This window comes from Panthera leo, chromosome F2, assembly GCF_018350215.1.
Source record: "Panthera leo isolate Ple1 chromosome F2, P.leo_Ple1_pat1.1, whole genome shotgun sequence".
Classification (NCBI taxonomy): Eukaryota; Metazoa; Chordata; class Mammalia; order Carnivora; family Felidae; genus Panthera; species Panthera leo.
Window position 1 is genome coordinate 50821074 of NC_056695.1, and position 21815 is coordinate 50842888.

Genomic DNA, 21815 nt, shown 5'->3' on the forward strand with positions numbered 1-21815 from the left:
CTTTTAGGACTTTTCGAGTATTTCATGTGAAATGGTAGTTTAATATAACGAGAATAAAGATTTGTCATATCAGCCTGGTTGGTTTCTCATTTTCATAGGAGAAAATGGGGTGACAAAATTATATTGATTTGTTGAGACTTGTCCAGTGTAACACTACACTTGTCTTTAATGCACTACCTCTTCAAAAATATATAAGTCCATTCGGTATAAGTCATTTAAATATTCTTCAGGCATTTTTCTTGACTGTCCAGCACAGTTTCAGATTCAAGGTTATGTTCTGCATGTGAGCTCTTTCTTGGTCCTCTGTGCATCTCTGAATCATGACGGTTGGGGTCTACACCAAGTTTTGATGTCTTCTCAAATTACCTTGTGTATAAGTGACTTGGCCCTTTGATTGTAAACAGTAATAATTTTTCTAAGTACTCTCCCATTTGTTCTTTTTCCCATTAGGTGACTTCTTTTCCCTCTCACATATTATTTATATTCTAAGTAAATTAACCAGAGACAGACAACAAAAAATAAACAAAAAAAAAAAATGGTTGGTGTGTGTGCATGTGTGTGTGGAAACCAAGATGAAGCAAGTATTTATCTGTCTTTTTCTCATCTGCTCTTAAATATTATCTCTCCGCCTCCCAAAGAAGATATAATGTTTCATTATATTGATTTCATTTTCTACTTCATAGGCCTGATTATATGTTTTACCCATTCTTCTTGTGTATATGTATTTTTTGAATCTTAGATATTTTAATTTGAGTTGGTATCGTATGTCGATTGAGAGATCAGGTGCTAGAGTCAAAAGCCTGGTCTTAAATCTGGACTCTGTCACCAGGGAGCTTGTGGTTCTGGGCACTTACTTTACCTTTCTGTGTGCTCATTTTGACTGATCTTGTGAGTGGAGATATTAATATGTCATAATATTAATATGGCATAATACAAATTTTCCAAATTTTAAAAGAGTACAAAGCACAAAATCTGGCATAGAGTAAGCACTCAAGAAACACTGACCATTCTTGTCATTAAGTTAACAACAAATTATTACTGGCTGTATTTTCTGTCTCCCTTGTGGAAAATTATACATCATCCTTTGGTAACATTCCCACTTTGGCTTAATATTACGGAATTACAGAATGTGATAACTTGAAGAAACTTATTCCAACCCTTATTTTCCAAATAATAAAACCAAAGCTTTGAGAAACGACTTAGCGGATCACGTTTCCGATTAAAGGAAGCACTATTTCCGATAGCCTGCTCACAGTTCTTCCCACAGTTTGTTTGATTATTTGCTTGGGTTTGGTGATTAGAAGAAAGGAAGCCTTGTCTTTAATTGATATGTATCCCCCTGCTAATTATCCTCAGTTATGCTGTTCTTGGGTTGAATAAGGCACTCCTCTTTGTAACACTATATGAACTTTCTGATAAAGCTGACACGGTTTTTCCCTCTTTAATTTTAAGATTTCCACATAGGTTCCTCAGATCTTTTCATACTGCTTGACCTTCTCTCTTTCTCAGCTGTCCCTTCTATAGATTTACAGGGTTGACTTACAAGTAGGAGCACCCTAATTGTGTGGTTTTAGACAAAGGAAATGGATGAGCATAGGGGAAGGGAAAAAAAGAGAGGAGGAGGCAACCATAAGAGACTCCTAACTCTAGAGAACAAACTGAGGGTTGCTGCAGGGGAGATGGGTGGGGGATGGGCTAGATGGGGGATGGGTATCAAGGAGGGCACTTGTGATGAGAGCACCCAGTGTTATATGTAAATGATGAATCTCAGAATTCTCCTGAAACAATATTATGCTAGAATTGAAATAAATATTTGAAAGAAAAATAAATAAGTAAATTTTAATCCAAATAAATAAATCCCCCCCCCAAAAAAAAAAACTGGTAAAGTGGCAAAACCAGTTTCTTTCATATGGTTGTCCCTTTCTCCCATTGATTGATACCTGGAATTCTCTGATGCAGATTTTATCTTTTAAACTTAAAACTTGGTTTACTGATGAGATACAGATGCCTCCAGGTGAGAAGGTACTTGAAAATGTACTAAAGCCCATCTGATGCAAATGAAGGATCTGAGAAGAGAGGGAGGGGACACAGAAGGATCCTGGTGTCTCAGGAGAGCGGCTTCTCTCACTTTGTCTCTCGTGCATTAACATCCCAATTCATGAGTTACGTTTGATTCAGCAAATGCTACAGGAGGAAGTGACCTTTGAGAACCATTAGTTCATTCTATTCATGGAGACGGAAACTGTTCACTCCAAAGAGTTAAATGCTTTTATCCAAAACCACTGATTTGTGGCACCAGATAGTTAGCCTTCTTTATCATCTCACTAAGCTGATCACCTTCCACTAAGTAACTGGTACCCTAAAGTCTGCTCTACCCCTCAAAGTCTTGGCCAAGTAAGCAAGGCTCCACGTTCACTCTCTTTTATCTGCCTGAATTGGTAGTGAGCCCTACTGCTTTCAATCTCAACATCTAAAGTAGATTTTAAACATCTTTTTAGTTACATGTAGTTGATATCTTTTAAATATGTAGTTAATTTGATATCCTTAACAATCAAATTTATTGGTTACTGTTGCATGTCACATGTTCTTTTACATGTTGATCATGTTGACTTCAGGGATTAATCCACACAAGGAGGGTGCACTGTGTACTTTCTGTGAACTCCCAACCAAAAGAATAATTCGTTAATGTATCAAAAGCTTTTCTAGTTCTTCCTACACAATATCATATGTAAAGTTGAGTGTGTGTGTGTGTGTGTGTGTGTGTGTGTGTGTATGTAAGAAAAGCTAGATAAATATACAGGTTTTTAAACTTGGTATCTTTGATAGAAATAGATCAACATAAATGGGAAGTTGAGTTTTTACAGAAGCTGAATTTTATCTTATTTAAAAGAATTTTTTAATGTTTATTTATTTTTGAGAGAGACAGAGCACAAATGGGAGAGGGGCAGAGAGAGAATGAGACAGAATCTGAAGCAGGCTCCAGGCTCTGAGCTGTTAGCACAGAGCCTGACATGGGGCTCAAACCCATGAACTGGGAGATCATGACCCAAGCCAAAGTTGGACACCTAACCAACTGAGCCACCCAAGCGCCCCTGAAGCTGAGTTTTATTTTAAATGTGTTGGTTGTGATGTGATAGTAAGAAAAAAATGCAAATATCCAGAGGGAAATATGCTTAACGAAGACTGGGATGTGAAGATTGGCTGGGAGCTAAAGGTACAGTTCGAGACCCATTTGCTAGTAGTGGCATTGTTATTTTACTAAATACAATATGAAGAACTAAAATTATAGACAGTCAAAGTGATTTATGAGCCCTAACTATTTTTAATCAGTCATAGAGTAGTTATTGATGAACTGTAGCTGGAGTATATTGGTGTTATCGAAATGCCAAAAATCAGAGGACTGTTTGAAGAAGGAGAGCAGAGGTGATGGAAAAGAATGTAACCAAATGAAATAGAAGCAAACGTAATGACAGGGACACAATAATAAAAAAAGCAATTACAAGCAATGTATCAACAAGTACAAAATGGCATAGTACAATTATATTCTGAGGGGACAGAGGAGGCTGAGCTGAGGGAGGGAGGTTAATTGGGAAATGCTTCCTCAGGGCAGTGAGAGCTGAACAAGGTCTGAAGGAAGTGATAGGGATGAATTGGTAGAGAGGAGCAGACAGGGAATTCAGGATGGAGGGAATGGCCTACCTGGAAGATGAAGGAATAAATCGAGCCATGTGTAGAGAATAACAAATGGGCCATTTTGCCTCCAGTAGAGAGCCGAGGTGAAAACTATCAAGACATCCTTCCAGAAAGGTTTGAAAGGGGAGCAACACGGAAGCAGTGGAGAGTGGGTGTTTACAAAGAACCATGAATGCCAACAATACACTTTGAACGGTACAGACATTTTCATGTAATTTGATTACATGATTTAGTGTTCAAAATCTATTAGTGAATTTCTAGTGCACAGCCTCCTGTTGTCCAAATTACATGGAAAAAATTATGTGTTCTTACTCCCCTCCCCCTTGCTGTTGAACTCCCCTTTTTTTGTTGTACCAAGAGAATAGAGACTGCCTGACAGATATTTGTTCTTGGCTAAAATTCTGTATAATGCTTTGAAATATTATTCTTCCTAGCAAATGCTAACAGTTGCTAATGTCATTCAAAAATAGTTGAGGAAAAATATGTTTGTGAAACATACAGCTTTTGCTGTCACATTATTTCCCGAGTGAAAGGAAAATACAGTAGTAGTCTGCTATTTATTGAATGGGAATCCTTTGATGTTGTCAAGGATTTCATCAAACTGATGCCTTAAATAAGCAGGAAATCACGTGCCCTCTTATTCAATGTCTGTTTCCTCATGATGAGGCGGCCACCCCACTCAGCTGTCCAGATGGGACTACCACCCATCACCGTCCTCTCAGATAGGATAACCAGAGCATAACTACTGTGGAGCGATGCAATTATGAATTTCTGGAGGGGGAAAAAGAAGAGATAAGTGCAGGGAAGTCAGCTAACGTGGTACGTGGGTAGTTCCAGGCAGCAAAAGGGTTAATCAGATTTTCATTTTAGATAGTCGCCTTAGTAACAATCAGGGAGCCCAGGCTGTATCTTTTCCATTTGTAGGGAATGTTTAGATTTACAGAGTAGCTTAGCTTATTATATACCTGCCTTGATTGCTGGATAAGGCTTGTGATTAAAAACAGAAAAAGATTCATTCTTATAATATTGTAAAGAAGACCAAAACATTAAAAATGATGTCACTGATGGTCTAGGGTTCTGGAAATTTACTGAAATTAGAACTCTAGTGGCGACAGGTTTTCTTGAAAAGTTAAAATAATGACGGTCTGATCTTTTGCTTAAACTTTTAGTGAAAATGAGTCTGGGTTCCCCATTTATAAGAGCAAATCTGAATCCAACAAATAACACTGGCTAACAGTGCTCTGAGAAATTGGACATCAACCTCATCTTTCATGCCCAGTTTGCATTAAGCCCTCAGAGATGCCATTTGTTTGTATTAAGTGCTACGTGGCCCTTCAATCAGGAATTGAAAACACAAATATATGTAACATGCTGGAAAAGTGCTTATTTTGAGAATGTCTGGAAGAGTGGACCAGTGACACTAAAATTTAAGGTGCTTAATTTATCCAATGGCCAAACAGCAGGAAAACAAACTGGACACAGTGCTGTTCTCATGGCCTCAAACCTCACCTGGAGAGACAGATTTCCTAAGGGCAGAGAATAGCATTCAGTCTGTTTGCCAAGACCAGGTCTGTCTGGAGCAGCTTCTGCCAATTAGTGACAAGTGCTATGTAGTGAGGCCATGATACACACAGCGCTCCCAGAGTTCAGCGGTTTCAGAAATTACTCTCTGAAACAAGAAGAACACAATGCTTGGGAGCACAGTTCATTCCCGTTCCGTGGTAGTAACTTGGTAACCGGTGAGCCTACTCACAACATCTCAAAAGTCAGTATGTCAGGCAACCGTAGCCACTGAATTTATACATTATTTACAGACAGCTTCTGACTTGCTTTTGCTTATTATATTAACTTAAAAATGCCCAGAGTTCCACCTTTGCCATTCTGCAAGTGTCAAATATTTAGCCAAGAGAGACACTGGAGAGATTTCAAAACAAAGCGAACAAACAAACAAGAAGTTGGAAGATTTAAAGACTCTGCTCAGATTTGGAGGAAGGGGGAAGAAAGTTTTGTAAAGCGGGGATCGCTTACTGATTACAGGTCTGTCAGTGCCGTAGTGATCATTCATACCATAGCATCCGTTGGTTTGGTCAGTGCCTTTCTTGCAAAAGCTGCTTCGCCAGCTTGATGGAAGTACGTGTGTTTGTTTATTTCATGGTGGTGGATACACAAACAATCATTTTGGAGCGTGGAGGAATTTGTGAGGTAGGACACCTATGCCTCAAATGAAGACCTGTGTTTGAGGGGTTGATATGGCTGAAGAAACTCCAAGGATGAGGGGAGAATGCTTTTGGAAGCTGGGAGGCAGGAACAGCAAAGGAAGAAGGCAGAAGAAGACAAATCATACTAAAATTTTTCCCGGGGCCAGAGAAAGATAAGGAAATATCCTGCCTCCCTTTCTGTCCTTCCTCTAACAAATGACCCTTATTCCTGGACACAGGAATTTATACCTAATGTGTAGCTAGATTAAGAGCTAAATAACCTTCTTGTAATCTAACCTTGAAACTTTACCGTAATTTGCAGTGTTGGTTCTATGCCAGTTCTTTGCTCAGTTCGAGGAAGATATAGATTCTTTTTGAAGAAAAAACAATTCAATAGGTTCAAGGTTTCTAGAGATTTGCAGACTGTCATTTGAAAAACTCTAAGTTAAGGAAATTAAGATATTCTATTTACGGTATTTCATACATAAATCTTTACTACAAAAGACATGATTTGCCATCCTGCAAGGTAAAAGTATATTTGTTTTCTTGTTTCTTGTGTTCAGATCAAAATGAAGACATCAAATTGGAAAAAAAATGCCCATAAATATTGAAGACCCCAAAGGGGCTGCAGCTTCTGGGTTGAGAAACACTGGTGAAGGTGAAAAATGTATTTTGAGTTCCAAATGGTGCCTTTTACCAATGAACTTTTAGAGTCCATTTATAACTAGGACTTCTTGTATTTAATCATTTCACACTAATTTTTCCCTGGTTTGAATAAAGAATGTCTTCAGCACGGTCATCTAACATTTCCAACATAATAATGTCATTCCAACAACGCTGAAAAATAAAACAAGATCGTTGACAGAAAAACAAGCTATAAATATTTGGTTAGAGTATGGAAGAATTTTTCAAATGTCTAATAATATATCGAGACTTGGCTCTTTATTGGAAAGTCTGTGAACTTTCCTGTCTCCTGTGCTCTCTGTCTCTACAGGGTCACTATATATTTAAATTGTCTGCGTGTCTGTAACTTTTTAGCATGTGAACCAGGGTATAGTCAAAAAGACAGATGTTCCAAAAAGCTGAAATAAAGAAGGTAATTTTCATTCCTGGGGAAATAGTGGAAAGTTTAAAGAGGGTTATTTTCTTTGCCTTCTTCTAAATTCATGGGTGAAGCTTGTACTATCAACCACTTATCTGACAGAATTGCCCTCCATCAACATTGCAAAACCAAGCCACTTTCACAATTATTACTCTTCTCTTAATTCTTCAGTCAAGCCACTGATTGCCTTGGGAAGTTTTAATACCTACCCCCCTCCACTAGATTCGTGAGACATTTTCAAAATAACTGCTCTTTTATGACCTTTACTATGTTCACGGCTGCCATCATGCATGGTAGGTAATCAGTACCTATCTTGTTGATTGTTGGTTCGACTGATACAGCGTTAAATTTATTTCAGTCATCAAAACTATATGCACTAGTTCCCCATATCTTCGGTTTTGCTTTCTGTGGTTTTGTTACCCACAGTTAACTGAGGGTCACAAGCCGGTGAAACAACTTCTGACATAATGTCACAGGGTCAGTAGTAGCCTAACACTATGTCACCATGCCTGGGTCATTCCCCGCATATCATCTCATCATATGGGCCTTCTGTGACCTCACATCATTGCAAGAAGGGTGACTACAATACAATAAGATATTTTGAGAGAAAGCCTACTTTTATTACAATATATTGTTTATAATTGTTCTATTTTATAGCTAGTTATTGATCTCTTAATGTGCCTGATTTATAAATTCAACTTTATTTTCAGTGTGTGTATATATAGGAAAAAACACATAGAGTTCAGTTTCAGGCATCTACTGGGGATCTTGGAATGTATTCCTTAAGGATAAGGGGTGGACTACTGTATATACTTAAAATTAATGTGCAGACCAAAATTATGCAAATTAAATGGCATAATTAATTTGAGATTTCCAACCGGTTTTTCAGTCATCAGCCAGGCAAATGATGGCTGAGGTCAGTAATGATGTTTCCCTACTCCACAGTTTTGGTGGAAAGGGAGAGAGAAAGGGGGAAGTGGATAGGCAAGGAGTAGAAAGGGAAAGGGAGAGTAAGGGAGGAATGGAGAAACAAAAGAACACTGGAGAAGATGATTATAGAGAGCATCGATCATTATTATTGAAGTATCAAAACATTGGTCGAAAGCTAATGAATTTTTGTTAAGGATATAAGTACTTTGAAGAAAACAATAAACATGATGCCAAGAAAAACGAGTGAAAAAACGACTTTGTAAAAGAATGTTGAAGGGGTTCTCTGAATTTTGATGGGAAAGAGGGCAAGAAAACTAAAAGATGAAAGGAGCTCCAGGTAGCTTTGGTGGACATCTGTTTTGTCTCATTGATGAAGAATAAATGTTCCCGAGGCATCCTGAGCTTCTGACCCTGAGTATAGACGAGGTCCCCATTGAATCCATCAATTTCCAGGCTTATCCACACTCTTGTTAAGATGTGGGTATTCAGTTTAAGGCTCTGTTAAGAGGAATGTGGAGAACTTGGCTAACTTCCAGAGGAGAGCAGTAAAAATAGTACCGTGAGAAAAGATTAGGGTTCCAGAATATCAAATCATCTTGCCCAAAAAACAGAAGGCTAGTATATGATGTAACTGCCTTTCAAGGTTGAGGAGATAGTACCCCTCAACTGGAATTACATCTTCATTTTGGAAAACTCAAAGCAAATGATTTTGCATTACAACTGGACATGTTCAGGTTAGACCCTCTTATGGTTAGACTTTTGGAATCTAATAGTTTGCCCCCCCAAAACCCCAAATTCCCCACATGTCATAAATTATCTCCAACACAACTTTTAGTTATTTTACTTGTTTTTTATCAGCCAATCACAGATCATTATATTTTTCCAAACAATTTCAGGAACATGCATTATTTTATTAAATGATATCAGAAGTCCAAGATGTTACCTTATTATTATTTCTGTTTCTTAGCCTGGATTCTTTAAATATGAGCATTCCTAAGGGCTTGCTTCATGTGTTTTGAAATACTCTTGCATTTCTTTGATTTTAACTTGTTCATGTGGGATTTCCTAAAAGGGGTTTTTAAAGCAATGCTGGTTCATTCGTTATTTTCTCAAGTTTGTAAATTTCATGTGAAAAACTTTCACTAAGAGCCACCCCTCCTTAAAATCTTAGTCATATTTTGTCTTCTGTAATAGTATACCCAAAATAGCTGAGCAATTCTGATGCCTTTTCTTTGTTTACCGATTTTAAGATCATTATGCATACTCTAATGCATAATTATAATTATGCATTCATGATGTTACTTGTGCTGGCTTAACTCAGAAATAGTGTGAAGCAGCTAATCTCGAAGCTACAGGCTGTTTCCCATCACTTAGATTCTGATCAGAGCTGTTTGTTGAGTCTTATTGGAACGCGGACTCTATGTGCTCCAGTCCCACGGCTGGACCCTTCGTTTTATCATTAGTTTCACTCCCTGCCCTTTCTTTTTCTCTCCAAATCTCTGCTTTCAAGACAGGAAAACTACAAGATAATTTGGTTTTCTCGCAGATGTGTAGTCTATCCACAACACTTAAATGAGAGGGATTTCTAAAATTATCCATTTTATTTTTAATCCACATTTAGAATTTTATGTAATAAAAACAGACATAGGGCCATTTCTCATGCTTGAGACTTTACTATCAACTGGATTTTCACTGAGTTTACTTTAGTGAAACTTAAACTGGTCTAGTGCAAAACTGCTAACCTTTCTTCCGTATGTTCTAGAGTAGTGTGATTTTGGCCAAAGAGGAAGTTTGTCTGTGTATCTTGCGTGATGTGCCCTTATCAACAATGATTGCGACGTATTCACTTTATGCATATGGTAGGAAGGATGCTTTCTACAACACTGTAAAGGATAGTAACATTAAAAAAAAATACTAGAGTCTTGGTCATTTGAAACTGAAATTTGGGTTAGTCTAGTAGCACAACATGGAAATATATGATCAAGCTCGTGCCTTACCTGGGGGATGCACAGTTTCAAAAGATATGGAAGACAGAGCCATAAATAAGTTATTTTGCTCTGCATAAGTCAGAAGGCAGAACAAACTCTGAGTTTGTAGTTTAACCTTTCCTTTCTTAGAGAGTTGAATTAGGGAAAATGTACCTTACTGTGAATTAGTGACATTGTTTTGTGATTCTCAAATGTAAAGAGAGGAGCCCCATTAAAGAGTATGCATGGATGTATGTGTATTTGTTGAAGGGCTTCTGTCTGCTTCTAGAGGCGGGGCACCATTGTGTCATTTCATTAATGTATTTATAGCCACTGTGATTATTTAATTTTCTAAATATCAAAGGACACCATGAATTTGTTTTTGACATAAAGAAAGGAGAGCATAGATTTTAAAAGGCTGAGTAACACTAGACAAGTCTGTTCACAAGTTTCTTCCATTTAGTGTACATGAAGTTCTAGAACCAAAAGGTGCCCTGAATCCCGAAGTCCTGGTCTTTTCTTTTATTAATGAAGAAACTGGCTCAGGGTAGTAATATATTTTGACCAAGGTAATCCAACCACTTAGAGGTAAAGCTTAAACCTAAATTTAATGAATTCATAGATCATTTTTGAAAATGTATCTAGCTAACATACTAGCATGAAATAGAAATTACAAAAGAAAAGGTCATAGACTTTGTAATTATGAAGGATTTTGCTTTGGGTATGGTTTGGTTGTCTTTGACAAATGAGACAACATATTTAAAATTTGAAATAACAACTTTAAATTATGGTAGTTACATTAAGGCTTTGTTCCAGCACATGGTATGAGAAAAATTTGCATTATTTAAAAATTTTGAACTAGCTCAGGGATTCCCAATTTAGACTCAAGATAGGGGAGTGGCGTAATTAGGAACTCAGTGTCTAGATCCTTTTCAAGTTATTTCCCAGATGCCCTAGAAGCACATTTTTAGACCTTGTAGGTACTAGTAAAAACAATAGGTAGGAAAATCTGGAGTAATTTCAACAGAATATATTATTTTATAACTAGTATGTAGGGCTTTTTATCATAGAAGGTGAGATTTTATTCAATTAACCTTAAGTTGCCGTTAAAATCTTTTATTTGTGCTACTAGTAGTTCAGTTGTCTCCCCACTAGCCAATTTGTTGAGTAATTTAAAAGCAGTAAGATTAGTCAAAATAGTAAAATCTCTTACATATTTAGAGCATGCTATGTTGATCATTGTGTTGATGTCTGGATAGAATAAATTAAATAGGCATAAGACTTCTCATAGACATTTAACTATTTCTTAAATTTTTCTCCATTTCCCCAAATCAATGTACATAATAATTATAAATCCACACTTACTATTTGTCAGGTATCAATGTCAGCGATTTATAAGTATTCGTTTATCTTACATCACATCAGCCCCAGGAGGTATTATTATTCTCATGTAACAGATGGGGAAACTGATGCACAGAGAAGTAGAGTTTACTAAGGTCACACCACAGATGAGTAGCAAAGGTTGGATTTCAACTTGAGCAATCTGACTCTAGAACTCATGCTTTTAGCCACTGTGTTAATTGCCTGTCTGTTAAGTCTGTAGTATGTGAACTGAGGTTTCTGCTGCTTTTCCTCATTGTGCTTCTCACACTGAAGAAAAATACTGTGTGTCATAAATAATATTTGAATCACAACTGAACTCTTTGGTTTCAGACCTATTGAATCAAAAGAACTACCTTGTTTCCACCTCTTCCCTATTTCTCCGCAATGGTTTTTACTGAAGGCTCCTTTTTGATTTCCCAATTTGACCTTGAACTTCCATTGGCAGGTGAAACTGTTCTGTGTTTTGTTTTTTCAGTCTACCTGTGAGCAATCCAGTTTAAGCTGGAGACACACTAACTGCACTCAGACTGAGATATTTCTTTTAGCAGAAACTTTCCCCCACCCCCATCAGGGCACCAAGACTATACAGTGCAGCTAGGTTCCTTAAGTAGATACACGCAGAGGTTCTGAAGAGTGGAATTGACCAACCAGACACAAAGGCTGGCTGGACTGCCTTGCTGCCCAGAGTATACGTCAGTACCTCACTGTGAAGTACTATGATGAGGCTCTACTCTGTTGACCAGTGGGCACCAAGAGAATTCATTATTCATTTGTTCTTGTATAATCAGTACTGAGTTGAGTGAATTTTAGCCTAAAGACACCTTGGATCTCATCATGAATTCTGCTTATGATTGAAAATAACCTTTATAGGCTACTTTTTAGTCATTGTTGGTTTACCTGTAAACATTTCTATAGCTATAAAAATACCTGCAGTCATAAAAATAAAAATATTAAAAGTATTGCCTATTTTTCCATATTTTTAATATCACTAACTGGACTATGTTCGGTTCTGTTCCACTCATACACCCACTTGATGCCTGGTATTGGTAGTTAGTATCTCAACTAGACTTTCAAGACCCAAAACTGTGCAAATGTGAGAAATAATTCACTATAAACCTATAAATTTCGCAGCTCAAAAAACCTAAAGGTTATTAATGAAGCACCATGCGATTAGCTTATACAAAGTGCAGCTAGGAATCATGCATAATGTAAAACAGAAACTGCTAACCACTGACTCATGGAAGATCATTTAAGCTAGTTTTTATGGACATGAAGAATTGATAGTTAACACAATTCCTAAGAAGATTCTTATTGTTTTGACACCATGGAAAGAATTTAGTTTCTTACAGATTTACTAAGAGAAAAAATAGAAAACAGTTCATGGTTAAGGCAGTTTCCAGCAATGTGAATTTGAACAAGTTGTTGTATATTTTAGAGTCTCGGTTTTTACCTATATAAAATGGACATAACAATGGAATTGTAAAAATTAATTCAAAAAGTAATTCAGCATCTAAGGGTGCCTGGGTGGCTCAGTCGGTTGAGCGTCTGACTTCGGCTCAGGTCATGATCTCACGGTTCGTGGGTTCGAGCCCCGCGTCAGGCTCTGCACTGACAGCTCGGAGCCTGGAGCCTGCTTCGGATTCTGTGTCTCCCTCTCTCTGACCCTCCCCCGCTTGTGCACTGTCTCCCTCTGTCTCTCAAAAATGAATAAATGTAAAAAAAAATTAAAAAGTAATTCAGCATCTAGAATTTTAGCATAGTTAATGCTTAATGAAACGATATAAATCATATATTAGAGAAATGCATCACTTTTCCACCCAGCCAAAGTTCTTGTTTTACTGAGAATTTTGCATTTTCATGGAAACATTTTTTTTATTAGTAGTAATTTTATAAAGGTTTTATTTTTAAGTAATCTCTACACCCAACATGGGGCTTGAACTTACAACCCCAAGATCAGGAGTTGCACGCTCTACCGACTAAGCTAGCCAGGCACCCTGGAAACAAATTTCTTTAGGAGTGTTGGAAACATAAGCCACACGCTCACATACAGTAACATACCTGGTATCGCTTTAAGCTCATTATATACATTAACTCATTGAATCCTCAGAACAATCCTATGACATAAATACTTGCTTGTCTTATACTTATTTTAGAGATGAAGAAACAGTAGTTAAGTAACTTGCCCTAGGTCATACAGCTACTGGATGGAGATGTGGTGCAAACTCAGCTTGGCACCCAAGGGCAACTTTTAAAATTTGACTATTAATAAAGCATAGTAAGTGTGGTAATTAGTATATGCTTAAAATAGTCTATACATAATTTATCTTGACTACATTTTGCAAAACATTTCAGTTTTTGAAATATTTTAAATATATTTTTGATATACTTTATTTCGTAGTAATAATAATTAAATGAGTATATAGTAAACTGTTGGTAGAAGTAGAAGTGCATGGCTTAAATCAAGCGATAAATGTAATAAAAGATTTTATAATTGGGTTTTAGATAGAATTATTAAAATATAAGCTATATTTTATAGATTTTCAGCATATACTGGAGAAAGCCTCAGTATTTTTAACTTTAAAATTAAAGTGTAGGGGCGCCTGGGTGGCTCAGTCAGTTGAGCGTCCGACTTCGGCTCAGGTCATGATCTCGCGGTCCGTGAGTTCGAGCCCCGCGTCGGGCTCTGTGCTGACAGCTCGGAGCCTGGAGCCTGTTTCAGATTCTGTGTCTCCCTCTCTCTCTGACCCTCCCCCGTTCATGCTGTCTCTCCCTGTCTCAAAAATAAATAAACGTTAAAAAAAATTTTAAAGTGTAATCCGGGGAGCTCCTGGGTGGCTCAGTTGAGCATCCGAGTCTTGATTTTGGCTCAGGTCATGATCCCAGGGTCTCAGGATCAAACCCTGTGTTAGGCACCACACTGAGCATGGAGCCTGCTTAAGATTCTCTCTCTCCTTCTGCCGCTCCCCCACCCCCACACTCATGCTCTCTCCCTCTAAAATAAAAAGTAAAATAAGGTGTGATCTTAAATTTTCATGAAGATTCTTTAAAATGAGTGGATTAGACACTTCTCATCTATTACTACACTGTCATTTGGTCATGGACCATCAAATATACATTGCTATTTCCAAATGTATTAGTCATATACTTGAAATATCATGAGATGGATTATAAATATTGCTTTAAATAACCTATCTGTATGTCACTTCGGTATTTTTATTATCAATATACTGTGAGCATCTAGAGGAAGTGTAGCTTTCATCATTCTGTTCCTAAGAGTTTTTACCTATAGTAGATATTTAATAAATATTTATCGAATGAATAATGAATATACCCAATTTCTAGTAAAGTATAAAGTGATTATTTTAAGAGCAGAATAACCTAAATAAGTCTTTTAAAATAGAAATGGCATAAAGAAATCCAAAAATAGCCAAACTGTGGAAAGAGCCCAAATGTCCATCAACTTATGAAAGGATAAAGAAGATGTGGGTTATGATACACATCACACTCACATATGTATATATATGTATATGTATACATATATGTATATGTATACATATATGTATACGTATACACATATGTATATGTGTGTGGAATATTACTCAGCCATCAAAAAGAATGACTTCTTGCCATTCGCAACAAAGTGGATACACTGGAGTGTATTATGCTAAGTGAAATAAGTCGGTCAGAGAAAGACAAATACCATATGATTTCACTCATGTGGAATTTAAGAAACAAAACAGATGAACACAGGAGAAGGCAGAAAAAAAAGGGAGAGAGGGAGGCAAACCATCAGAGACTCCTAACTGTAGAGGAGAAACTGACGGTTGCTGAAGGAGAGGTAGATGAGGGATGGGCTAAATGGGTGATGGGTGTTAAGGAGGGCACTTGTTGTATTGAGTACTGGGTGTTGTGTGTTCAGTGATTCATCACTGAAGTCTACTCCTGAAACCAATATTACACTATATGTTAACTAACTAGAATTTAAATAAAACCTGAAACAAACAAAAATAATGGTTATCGTTCACTACTAATTAGAGTAATTTTATTTGTAACATTACATCTTTTATGTGGCAAAACCCACATCTGGACAATGTTGGTCCAACCTTTAATATCGTGTACTCACAACTAAATGCAGAATTTAACCCCTGGTATTTGCACTCAACCATTAAGTTTTTACAGATGTGTTAGTTTGTCATGTTAACATTAAGTATTCTTTCTAATACACATGTTGATGCTTTTATTCATATGTCTACGCCTTTGTAAAGAATATGGCTGGAGAAATTTGTCCAGGGACAGTATTTATAAAGGCTTATCTCATTTGGTTCTGCTTTCATAGCATGTTCCTTTCGTTGTACCAGATTCACAGGTATGTTGCACAAAGGTCCCCTGGATTGGGAGCTTGTAGAGGTGAATCAGTTTCATTGGTTGGCATCTTCTTCTCCTTATTTTTCTCCAAGGGAAACAAAGCAGTGTACTTCTGGAAGGGAAGGCTACTCTCATTGAGTTGGGCACTTGGCTTTTATTCTCTGGAAGTACGGAATTAGTATAGTCCTTCTGCATCTGTTGATTTGGAGAAAAATATTGAAAACTACTCTCATGGTCAGAGTCTTACTTTACATACTTAATTTAAGTGTTTTCAATATTCTTGTTATTAAAATGTCTCACAGATTAGATAAGCTTTGTTCCATTCCTCTATAGCACCTTCACACTTCTGCCAACCATACTGCCAAGCTCTTAAGCTTTTGCACCCAACTTTAAATAATTTGTCTCATAAAAATCTGCTTTCCCCAAAGGTGCTATATACATCCCAGCACCTATACATCCCAGCATGTACTATATGGTTTAACAATGCCATCATTTGGCTTTTTTCTCTTTGGAGACACCTTTCTCATTCCTATTCTTCCAGTTGATGTTAGACTCTTAACATCAGTTTCAAATCGCAGGTATATTTTAAGTTCAAGATATAGGTGAGTTCTTACTACTTTATGGCTATAGAGGAAAATACAGGTACAAATCATGAAAACAAAGCATGTATATATAAGGAAAAAACCGTCTGCATTTGGTTTTAAAATTTACTCTATTGTTAATACCAGGATTGCCCTTTTTCTGTGGAAGGGAAAAGCTGATATTAAGATTGGCTAAAATGGTAATAAGGAGACAGTCTAAAAGGTGTCCGAAAGATTCATTACATACTGCAGTGGATTAATTCATGAGGGACAGACATATCTCAGTATCTGAGGATGACTTTGTGCAGGATATAGCTTTTTCTTTCTTCCACAGAATGCCTTTGGGGTAAATCGCAAAAAGAGACTGCTGAATAGAATTGACCACTATTTTTTTATGTGTAAATAGGTCATCGATAGTTGAATGTGTGTGTGTGTGTGTGTGTGTGTGTGTGTGTGTGCGCGCGCGCGCGCGCGCGCGCGCATCTGCAGCACCCTCCATATAATTCTTCATACTAACATTTTATTTTGACCACACCACTGACCTCACCGTTTTCCTTGGTATTAATATTCCAAGGTAAAGTACAGTAGGCGGCTTTATTTACTGCATCAGCAATTAAAAAATAGTAGTGTTTCCTTAAGTCAGTATAAGCCCAGTGTATTAAATTTTCATAAATATCTTCACACTCAAGATTTGAGTTTAGACTTGACAAAAATTCTATAGTAGAAAGTCTTACGATGTTATTGTCAAGCTGGAAGGACATATGAGATCATCTTACAAAGCAGAAAGATGCGACATATGAGAGGTTAAATGATTGATCCCAGGTCACACAGCTGGGATCACGGCTTTCCGGTCCCTGCTCCCCTCCACAGGTTTACGTCAGGGGGGATACTCGAGAGCAGTTTACTTTTTCCTTCCCAAGGCTTCGGTGCTGACACTCTTTTGCACATTGCACTAGGTGCAAGCCCAGAAATTCTGCCAGGAGCAAAACAACACTCCTTAAACACTCTGTGACTTTCAGAACTGTATAAAATAAAAGGTTGAAGTTAATGGTTGCCAGCTTGGAGGGAGTAGTTCCTCTTCGGAGCCAAATATATGTGGAGAACAGATGAGACTGTGGGAGTGAATTGGCAAAAGGGAAAGAGAAATGAATCTATTCTTTTTTTTGAAAATGAAAGTATAATAAATATCTGGATAATTTAGTTGTTTGTTATTCATTTAGAGATTCTTCCCATTTGAAAAATGAAAAATCTGTATCTTTCATGTGTGTATTCTTAAACAGTAATTTTCAATTATTTTTCTAACTATCATGAAATAATCTTTTTTTCTGGAAGTAAAGAGATTATTTTAATGACCTGGATATATGGAACTGTGTTCACTTTCTTAAAAGATCATTATTTCTCATACTGAAATTTCTATCTTTAAGCAGTGACTCATGTTGTCATAATGGGTTTCCACAATTTTGAGAACTAAAAGCAAATATACCTCAGAGATAATGATTATTTAAATTTTTGGTTCTTAGAGATAAAACTGTCTTTGACATAAGGAGTATGGATGGATATAGTAGCCAAGAATTCTATCATTTTATTTCACACTCATTTTGTTTTTGAAAAGTCTCTTATCGTGTTCGAGATCCCACATACCACAGTGATCTTAAAGACGTTTGTTAGCAGACTTATCTGGAATTTCACTCTCATGCTGTCCTTAAAGGATATTTTGTGGAACTGTGCTCAAGAGAAATGCTATTCTAATGACACCTTCCTAATATTTCCATTCATAAATCTATTCTGTGCCTAATGGTATAGTGTAGTGGTCCTTGGTAGGGCACATCATGGATGCCTTTCCAGTTTAGACTTTTTATGTATTTTCTAATTTAAGACTATTCTTAATTTATTTGAACTTGAGTTTGAAAATGTGTCTAGCGGGGGCGCCTGGGTGGCTGAGTCGGTTGAGCCTCCGACTTCGGCTTAGGTCACGATCTTGCGGTCCGTGAGTTCGAGCCCCGCGTCGGGCTCTGGGCTGATGGCTCAGAGCCTGGAGCCTGCTTCCGATTCTGTGTCTCCCTCTCTCTCTGCCCCTCCCTCGTTCATGCTCTGTCTCTCTCTGTCTCAAAAATAAATAAACGTTAAAAAAAATTTATAAAAAAAAAATTAAAGAACTGAAGTCTCATTAAAAAAAAAAAGAAAGAAAATGTGTGTAGCACATCAGTCTTTTTCAAGCAAGGGAAATTTGATTATCTTTTACTAAGTTGAGTTTTGTTTTTTCCTAAACAATTACTGTAGGTAAAATACTTGGTATGAGTTTGAAAGCTCCTAAAGTTACTTCTTCATTTGTTTCAAGTTTTTATTTATGTATTTATTCACTTAACTAATCTCTGTATCCAATGTGGGGCTCGAGCTTATGACCCCAAGATCAAGAGTTGCATGCTTTTCTGAACCAGCCAGGTGGCCCTGGTTACTTCCTTAAATCTGTTTGTGTCTCTCTTTCTCTCTCTCTCATTTTTAGACACAATAAACAAAAGGAAGGTGGCAATTCTTACTCAAGGGATATCCCAGTGTAGTTCAGTGGCCATTTTATTATTTTTTAAACGGAAGCACATGATTTGCATGGAAACACATGAAAAGCCTAGTCATGTCTGAATGATGTCTGGCATTAGTTAGTCATGGAGAATATCTAGGTGTTATTGCTGAGAACCTGTTTTTATATCATCACACAGATAATGTTGACCCTACAAGACCACATGGAATAGAGTTATTCCGTTTATGTAGTCTAAAGTGATACTCTGTTTTTTAAAGAAAAAAAAAAGTATTGGCCTCAGCAGGATCAAGCTCAAACCCTGTATAACTTTTTAAAGGATTTTACTAAAAGCCACAGGTTTGGTAGGTGCAAATCTTCATTCTAAATTTTTTTTTTTTATGTTTATTCATTTTTGAAAGAATGTCTCTCATTTTGAAACAATGTCTCTCTAGAGACAGAGCACAAGCAGGGGTGGGGCAGAGAGACAGGGGACACAGAATCTGAAGCAGGCCCCAGGCTCCGAGCTGTCAGCACAGAGCCCAACGCGGGGCTCCAACTCACAAACCGCGAGATCGTGACCTGAGCCGAAGTCGGATGCTCAACCGACTGAGCCACCCAGGCGCCCCTGGAAGTCTTCATTCTAAAAGTCTAGTTTTTAAATATTTTAATTTTTTAAGTAAATCTCCACCCAACGTGGGGCTCAAACTCACAATCCTGTGATCAAGAGTTACATGCTCCACCAATGGAGCCATCCAGGCACCCCCATACTAAAAGTTTTATAGTTCCAGTCAAATCAGTGATGTTGAGACTGTATGTCACGCACAGAACTACTGAAAACATAATTGTGTAGGGCCTTGCGTTATTACTTGACATTTCTCCTCACTCTGGGTACTCCAAGATTTTAAGTTTTTATGCTCCCATAGGATAGATTGTTTGTGAAGGGAATTTTTAAATTCAAGCTCACTGTCACTAGAGACATCATACAGTTACAGGGAGAGTGATACAATGTTTTCGTGACTGTCAGATTGTGTTTAAATGTAATTCCAGTGTGCAGAACCGCTTGGATATATTAACTGAAACTTTTACTGTGTAGTAAGTACAAGGTCAAATCACATACAGTACCATTTTTCTTTTTCATTTAGATGTAGGCAATAATTCAGTTGGGGGAGATTGGCTTTTTTTCTGGTTCTAAATCTAATGTCTACAGTGATTTGGAAAATTTTCTATGCCTACTCTCAAATATGTTTTTATAGCTGGAGAGAATAGAAACAGCTATTAATTTTGTCAACTAAGCTTCAGCCCTTTTCACCTATTGCCCAGTTAAGGAATCAACACGCTGAGAGCATTTTTATCCACATCGAACTCCATCTCATGGCATTGGCTTGAGATTCCCTAATGAGATTTTGTTATATTTCCCAAACTAAAGTCAATGGAGGCCAATTTTTCCATCAGGTGACACTTGTAGCTCTTTTAAAAGGCTGTAAAGTCAGGCTCTTCTCATAGGTCAGATTTTCCTAAGACTTCTAGCTCTTCCTAAGCCTCATTTTGGAAATCTTCAACAAATATTTCCAGCAAAATTTGGAGTCCCTAAGACAGCATTATGTCACCAGTTTCTTGGGTTAGAATTATCCTCTGTTCTTTACCTTTGGGCTGTCTACTTTTATCTCCATTAACCTTTTGGCTTGAGTATAAACATTTATTGAAGGCTACCTCCTTTGTCGGTCCAGTAACTCCAAAGGTTAGTGAGAAGTGGATGCTAGTTTGACCTCTTTTATCCACATTAGATGATTCTAATTATTCCTAAGAAATGACACTTTTGACCCATTTTGTCCTTGTCAAGTTTGTCTCGTGGTAGGCTGTCGAAGCATGAAACTCTGGGTTCAAACAGTGTCCACGAGTGCACGTTTTTCTAACTTGCAACGTGGAGCCTCAAATTTCCTTTTCTTTTTAAAACGTGCCAGTTTAAATGAAACTCGGGGCTCCTGTTATGCACCTTGTATTGGTTTATTACTGAAAGAGACTGCCTAGATTTAAAACGCAAACTTTAACCTGTAAAAACCCATGGGTTATTGAATACGGGGGAAAAAAATGAAAAAAAGCTTTGCATAAGTGAGGATAAGCTAGGTTTTGCTGAGGTTGCAAGCAACTCTCATATCACAATGGCTTTTTACGTAAAAAAAAAAGTTCCTTTCTTTATCACACTACATGGCCGTTGTGATTGCCAAGGCTTCCTCCTCGCATGCTCCCATGATCACTGCCGCAAAGCAAGGCATGGCGATGAGTCCATTGGCTCTTACAGCTTCTGTGTGGAAGTGACATGAGTCATCTCTTGTTCAATTTCATTGGTCACATGAAGTCACATGGCCATGCCTGACTTTAAAAGAGATCTGGAAAGTGGAGAGTTGGAAACAATTTATCAATAGCACTAATGACTACCGCTGTGTTTAAAGAGTTTTTCTCTTGATTTTTATGCTAATAACTGTAGGCATTACCAGCACCTGAGAAAAACAAAGATTCAGTAAATGCTTTTTGTGCATTTTTAGTTTATTTCTTCATGTAGCTATTTAGCAGAAGTGTTACATGCATCTACAGTGTACTAAACACTGTGCTGGTTGATTTAGACAACTGTCTTTGAGATAGAAACCATTGTCCCCATTTTACACATGTGTAATCTGCAATTCACGACATTCAGGTTTAAGTGATTTCCCAGTCGTGGAGCCTGCCCATAGCACAGAGTAGGATTCAAACCTAGGTCATCTGACTCCAAGAAAAGTAATGTCCTTTCTGTTCTGCCTCGACTATAAGGTCAACAGTAAATCATGAAATGTTTTAAATACTTAATTGTAGAAGTGGAAATTATTACAATCACCACTGTGTATTTTCTTGTACTTTAAGACAAGAACATTTAGTATATCTAATAATGATGGAATGACAACATAGGTTTAATGTTATTCTAAGAAGCTGTTTTATACCTTTTGAGTATATTTGATAAGGAGCTTAAAGTGTTTTTTTAAACCGTAAGTCAGTAAATATGAATCCCTTTTGTGTTAGTTTTCTATTGCTGCTGAAACAAATTACCAC

General features: G+C 37.3%; 1 protein-coding gene and 1 non-coding gene across 3 annotated transcripts in view; both read left to right on the forward strand.

Moving 5' to 3' along the window:
- Positions 1-21815, forward strand: part of ZFPM2 (zinc finger protein, FOG family member 2) — a 468988-nt gene that overhangs the window by 278136 nt on the left and 169037 nt on the right. The window lies entirely within an intron of this gene.
- Positions 12792-12876, forward strand: TRNAR-UCG. The gene has a single exon. It is a non-coding gene; the product is annotated as a tRNA-Arg (tRNA).